Source organism: Cupressus sempervirens, chromosome 5 (genome assembly GCF_028749045.1).
Source record: "Cupressus sempervirens isolate cs-2001-9-10 chromosome 5, ASM2874904v1, whole genome shotgun sequence".
In the NCBI taxonomy this organism is placed as follows: domain Eukaryota; kingdom Viridiplantae; phylum Streptophyta; class Pinopsida; order Cupressales; family Cupressaceae; genus Cupressus; species Cupressus sempervirens.
In genome coordinates, this window is record NC_143122.1 from 315,581,483 (window position 1) to 315,588,897 (window position 7,415).

The following is a 7,415-nucleotide window of genomic DNA, read 5'->3' on the forward strand; positions in this document are numbered from 1 at the left end:
AAATAGACTCCATTATTTTAATCTCCCTATAGAATAAATTAATAATTTCCTAAGAGGCCTCTTTAAGGTTTACTTTGGTTATCATGTAGATGCTATGTTTGGCCACACATTTGAGTTAAGTTTTTATGTGCATGTCCTAAAGAAAATAATAGGGCTGGAAATTGTTTAGCTAAATGGTCCTTTGAAGTGAGTCATAGCTAAATTCTATTGATTGGGCTGATTAGATAATGATGAATATTAGTTACTTCTAAAGCTAATTCATGGTGATAGGAAATGTGATTTTAGTCTACTAGGATTAGGGTGTAGCTAACTTAGATAGACCTTTGGTTATTTATTATATGCTATGATGGTAATGATCATTTCTAAACCTTTTATGCATCTCTATTTAGGAATTCCCTAAAATTTGTTTTTAATAATAATTCAAATACTTAAATTTGGATATTTACAAAACCAAAAAAAACCTAATAGTTAATTTTTATCCAGCAAGTAAAATAATTTAGAGTTTAACTTTCTTATAAATTTATTTTCTTTTTAATTCGTATTTGAACTATACAATGGTACAACAATTTGTCGTAAAAATAAAAAGGATAAGATTGTTATTTTCCTCTATATCAATTAAGAAATGAAAACTTTCATTTGTTAGACTATTATTTTTATTTTTTTAATATCTCTTATCTACTACATGAATTTTATTTATAAAACATGAGTATATTGATTGTATTAATTAAATAATTTTAAGCTAAATAGATAATATCACTTAAAAAAGAAGATTCATCCTATTAAATTATATAAGACAACAATTAGTATAATGTATTCATTAAAAAAACATAGAACTAAATAGTGGAAGTTATTAATCAAGGAATAACAGAAAGTTATGATCATGAAACTACGCATTAACAATATTATACATTGAATTTGAATTTTCATCTTATAAGCACTATTATTAATCTATTCAAATCAAAAGAACCTTTAGAACAAAATCAAGCAAGAAAAATAAGAACATTCACAAACTTTACCACTACAAAGCTTACATTAGAAAAATGACAGTAATAAAAATTATACATTTTTATAAACATTTGTTAGTCCCTGCCTTATAAGTAGGAGACTATAGTTTTTGCCCTATTTATACTATTATCACTTTTTTTCAAAAATTGAAAACAATACCAAATGTTAATGTCTCTTAATATTATTATTAAAATACATATTTTTCACACTTAAATGCTATTTTTTTATTGGTTATTACTATTTTTGCTAGTGGTTTAAACATTTTTAAAAATTCATTCAAATTCTTTTATTGCTATGTGAAAGGAAAGTGGCATAAATAAAGGACCGACATTTAATTTGGCCTTAGTGGTTGCATTATATTCATTAAACTTCCACCATATACGCATTTTATTGAGCAGCCATATATGCATTTCATTGTGCATTGCATTTCATGCCTAAATCGTGATTAAAACTTATTGTTTTTACGAGTTTTAATTTAGCATTTTCAAATTTAATTATAAAATGCATATAGTTAGATACAAGTTTTTTAACTACATAATTTTTATTAAATATTTTTTGATGATTTGATTGGGTGAATCATTTTGAGTCTTATATGCGTAGGATTGAATATTTTTATTTGTAAGTAAGTTAGTTTAGATGTTTATACTTTCAATATTCTATTTTTAAGAATTAATTTTTTTCATTCAACTAAATTATTTTTAAAAATATTATCTACATTTATATTACATATTATTTTAAGAAACACTATTATATATTATTATTATTATAATATTTTTATTTTTATATTATAATTTATTTATAATAGTATATATAATATATATGAATAGAATTTAACTATATAAGATTTGCGTTGATTAAAATATTTTATATTCTATGATAAATTTATTATTTTAACATTAGATTTATACTAAAAACTATTAAAACTAAGGCAAGTACTAAGCCATTATATTTCACTTGTTTTATATTTCATACTTGCTTTCTCGAATACTCACAAGGCTTTGGTATTTTTTTGGGTTGGGTTGGATATAAGTAAAACAAGTGTAGTTGTCTTTCTCCATTTTCTCCATTATATCCTATAGCTCATTCTGCCTTATGGCTTTTTTGTCTTTTATATTATTTGGGTTTTTTTAGTTCATATCACATTAATATTGTATTTGTATTGTATTGCAATAGCTTTATATATTTTTATAAAGGGTTTGTATTTATTGCAATGATCCCATTCTCAATAACGCATCAAAATAGAGTTATATAGAGTTCATATTCTTCAAGTAATGAAAACCCCAAGTTAGAGTGGTGTGTTATGTACTCCTTGGATAAAAATGGTGTTCAACATTATACTTTAGGAGAGGATGTCTACTCTCATCATGAAATTAATAATACATAGTTTTTGCCATTGTATGGAAGACTCCAGACATCTTCATTCTTCTTCTTTCCGTAATTTTCTATGTTCTAGGCATTTTTTATATTTGTAGTTACTAACTTTCAATTTGTGCTACCATTCAATGTGAAGCTCCTCATTGGCCACGTATCTATTCTCCTCCTTAGTCAGGTACATATTCTTTGACATCTCTTTTTAAAGGAAATATTTTTTTATAGATAGGGCTTTGTTTTGACAGTGAGTATTCTAGTGTTTGGCTCATCTTGAAGTAAATTTCATAATTTATTTCTGCTATCCGATTAATCTTTTTCTTGCCTTCAAATTTTTAGACTAATTGTTACATGTGATATTTTGAGGGACAAATTGGTTTATTTAGATATCTTTTCTCTAAAACATCAACTATGAATATATATTGAATCTATCTTAGAATAAATTTATTTACAATAACTAATATTAGTTTTGTTGCCATAAAATTGTTTCCAAGAAATGCATTGGATCTTATCCATACTATATATTTGTACATTATGTTATAATTACATACAAGTACAGATTAATATTTTAAAAAATATATATGATTAATAAAAAATTTGACAAATCAATCACTAAAACAATCATCTATTTTTTAACCAAAAGGCAGGGACTCTAGCTCTTGCAGAGCCCTTGTTTTGTGAAAAGTTTAATAGTTTTTAAATACTCTTTAAACAAGTGGCACAAGCACCAATTTTTTTTTCTTTTGTTGTGGTGGGTTATTTAATTGTGATCTTGAAATGTAATGGAAGATTTCATGGTAAGCTTTTAGTTTATGATACTAGTGTCAAAAATTGTTTTGATTCTAATGCTAAGGTTATGTCTAGTGTAAATAGGTATTCAAAAACTATGGAAGAAGAGTCATTGATAGCCATAAGCCCTGGATTATATATGGAGAGGTGTCATTATAAACATAGTAGAGAATCAAATTTTATTAATGCAAATAGACTCTAAACTAAGATAATCCTAGGTGTTTGAAGCATTAAAAAATAAAATTCAAGAACTTGACACTTGTAAGAAAAATGGTGAAACAATAATATGTATACATGTTATTGGAAAACAAAAATTGTATTTAATTTACTAGAAATATATAGAATAATCTCATCTTGTTAGACACAAAATTCTCCTACATGAGGTCTCTTCAATTTAGATCATTTATTTGCAATAATAACTATCTCATTTCCATTATAGGACGTGTTTCATTTCTTTGTAGTAGAAACCATCTCATTCCCATTATAGAAAAATATGTTTGAGATACATCTAATTGTAATTATTTTTTGTGATTTGAACTTTAAAATATTTAATTTGTTGTTTAAATCATCCTAAAAAAAAGTCAACACTAAGGAAAGTAAGAGGTGGAGGGAGTTGGAATCTCTAGTTGGGAACATCCCAACTAAACTTCAGGATTATGAAGCTTCCCTTAAAAAATGGATTAAGGATAGTGAGATGGGTATGTAGTCTGTCACTTCATCCATCCTAGTTGTTGCTTCTTATATTGGAAAAGTTTCTTCAGATGAAGCTATCTTGACCGATCATGTACCACTATTGGCTAGTGGTCCACGTAGAAGAACCAGACAAAGCACTAAGAAAGAAAACCTCCAGATTCCTACAAAGAATATTCAAGACTCTCTTAAAGAGGTTGTTATTTTAGGCACTTCTATTACTGGTGCTATTAAAGATCTGATCTAAGTTTCTAGGCATTTTTTGGACTTTTGGTCCCTATATTTTTGTTGATTTATGTTGGTTGATGGTCCCTATAAAACCAACTTGACTTGGTTGCTAGTCCCTATAAAACCAACCTTTGAATTCTACTGTGTTATTCTAGGTTGTTGGTCCTTGTAAAACTAACTCCTAACTTTGGTTCTTTTTTGTTTAGGGTTTTGGGTCCCCTTCAAACTTGCTTTTACCTAATCAAAACATTATGAAAATGAAACCAATAGGGAAAACACCACCACCTTAAGAATAATGCACTTTTAAATGAGTATAGTTTAGATATGGAATAAATCATGCACTAGTCTAATAAAATACAATAAAAGGACAAAATGTCTATTAGAATTTGTTTGCCTTGACTCCTCATACAGTCATATCTTGTGGGTTGCTATTATATGAAACCAAAAACCTTCCCTACTCGTGGCATTTTAATGGACAAGCATATTTCATTAATTGAGAAACAACAACACCATTAAAATTTTACTTCTCATCTAAAGGCTTTGTATCCTAAATATTCCAAGATAAACACTACTCCATAAATTTCTTAAGGAGGGTATTTGACATAAATGAAAAGGAAGCACCAAGAGCAAGTAAGTATGAAAAAATACAAATTCATTTTCATGGTTTCTACATGAGTATACATAATATTCAAGAGACACTATGTAATTATTGAAATAAATTCTTAAACATGCAAGTCAATTTGCATTATGTCATTGGTCATAAAATAATGGAATTAAACCTTTAAATTATAAATGAATATTTCCTTGTAATCTTGGAGGAAGATTTAGTGGTGGGAACACAACCCAAGAAAAAAATGAATGCAACAGGAAAAGGGGAATATTATTATCAGAAGTGATATGCTACTACATTCAATACAATGAAAATAGACTCCACAACATGCCTTGTGGACTTACAATGTTATCAGATTATGGAGAAAAACTGTCTCACAGTACCTTCTCCCAAACTCCACCAAAAACTACCTTTACAATGCCTAAAATGTCCTTAAGTAACCAAAATTAAGTTTAAGGTTAGGAATAAATTTTACAATATTCCATTTGGCATCCACTACCAAAAATGGAAGGTTCTATAAAACTCATGAGAAGTTGGTGTAAAATTAGAAGAATCCAGAAATGGTAGTCCAACTTTCGAGAGGCATAACTTTTGATCTAGGACCCCAATTGACAAACCATTTACATTTGTGGAAAAGTCTCCAAGCACTCTATAACCCTATAGACTAGCTTCACTCATCCCCTAATTTTTGGGCCTATACAAGGCTATTTAGTGCCTCAAATCTGACTTTGAAGTGCTCTTAGGAGGTCTCCAGGTAACTTAAAATTGTAATAACTTTCAAATTGTAAAGCCTTTTGACCTGATTCTTTTTTTCTGGAGTGCTTTAAATTACAAATATAATCATCCCTCCAACTTAAACCCTCTAACTCATTATTATTATGGCTCAATTATAAATAACCTATTTTTTGCATTAGCACATATCCCAAGGTGCTCAAAAACTCTAACCTAGAAAACCAATAGTGGAGCTATGAGAGTTGGAATCTTTATTTGACCCAAATGGGTATCCAGAAATGAAAACACTTTAAAAAAAAACTAACACTAAGCATATTTTTGGGTGATAAAGGATTGTCCTTACACCACTAGATGCTCCTACATCAGCCACTCAGGGTAGATTGAAAAGTGACCCTATCACTTTATAGCTAGTAGAGGAAAACCCAAGTGGGAAACCTTCATTATAGATATCCAAGTTGAGTCTTCTATTGGTCATCCTTTCCACTTCACTAGGTATTCTTCATACTACCTATTTCTAGTACTCTAAGCCACATGACTATCCAAAATTTCTTCAATCTCTTCTTTCGTAGAAGTAGGAATTGGACATGGCTCTAGCCAAGGTAAATTATTAGAGATGACATCTCCATACTCACTTAATATACCTAAAACTTCAAGTGGAATTTCACTACTACCTTCCTTATCTTTTCTAGGAATTAAAACATAACACATATGTTGATGTTTCACGCCATCCATAAATTTTTTTCCATCAACAAGACATACACTAGCACTACTGCTTACCTTTTCACCCTCCTTTATCAAGGGCTTCAATTTGTGGAAAACTCCATCCTTTGTTAGAGAGTATGTATTTGCATGACCATCATGTATAGCATGCCTATCAAACTTCCATGACCTTTTCAACAATAAATGGCAGACATCCATAGGATTGATGTCATAGAGAGCCTCGTCATGGTAACTCCCAATCTTGAACTTTACCAAAAAAACCTTATGATCATCTTGCACCCAATCAATCCAATCGAGTTGGGGGTGTTTCTCCCTCTTGAGCTTTAGCTTTGAGACCATCTCCTCTAACACCAAGTTGTGAATGCTTCCACGATCAATAATCACATCACAACATTTACCCTCACATTTTCACCTAGTGCAAAACAAACTCCTCCTTTGTCCAAGTTTAGTCTCACTGCTCAATAAGACCCTTTCATTAACTAGAACCTCTCCTCTTTTTGCATCCTCTAAATGTGATGACTTTGCATCATTATCCACATGAGCAACCCTTGCTTGACCATCAACTCTTCTATCTATCCTTCCTTGGTGTTGAGGGCATTCGAAGGCACGATGACCTTCTTCATTACAATGAAAATAGGTACCACGAAAACCTCCTCTTCCTAAACCTTGTCCATGTGCTCTACCTCTTCCTTCTAATCTCCAAATTTTTTATCACGGGAGTGGTTGAAACCCTTGTTCCTCTGACTTCAGCTAGTACCCATATCTTCATTTTTATTCTAGTTATCATTTTAGCCTCCAAATGACCTATCACCACCCCTTTCTCCTTGACTATGCCCTCTTTTCCTTCCATCAAACTTTTTTTTTAGCTTCTCCTCAACTTGCAAGGCAAACTGGTATACTTCTTCAATGCTAGCCATTCTAACCAGACTTAACTCCTCCTGAATGCTAGGTCTTAACCCACTAAAGTAATAGTCAACCTTCTCCTTGTTTGCTTTTACATGCCCCACCTAATAATGACTCAGTAAAATTCATCTGTGTATTCCTTGATAGATTTTCCCACTTTCTTGAACCCTTGCATCTTTTTGAACAAATCAAGCTCATAATCAATAGGACTAAATTGCGTCTTTAGTTCCACCATGCAATCCCATCTTGTGATTTTCTCCTTTCCTCTTCTATTTCTTTCCAACTAAATCTCTTGACACCATATTTTGGCATGGCCTTTCATTTTGGCCTTCATAAACTTAACCCTATCAAGGTCCCCAATATCCTCATA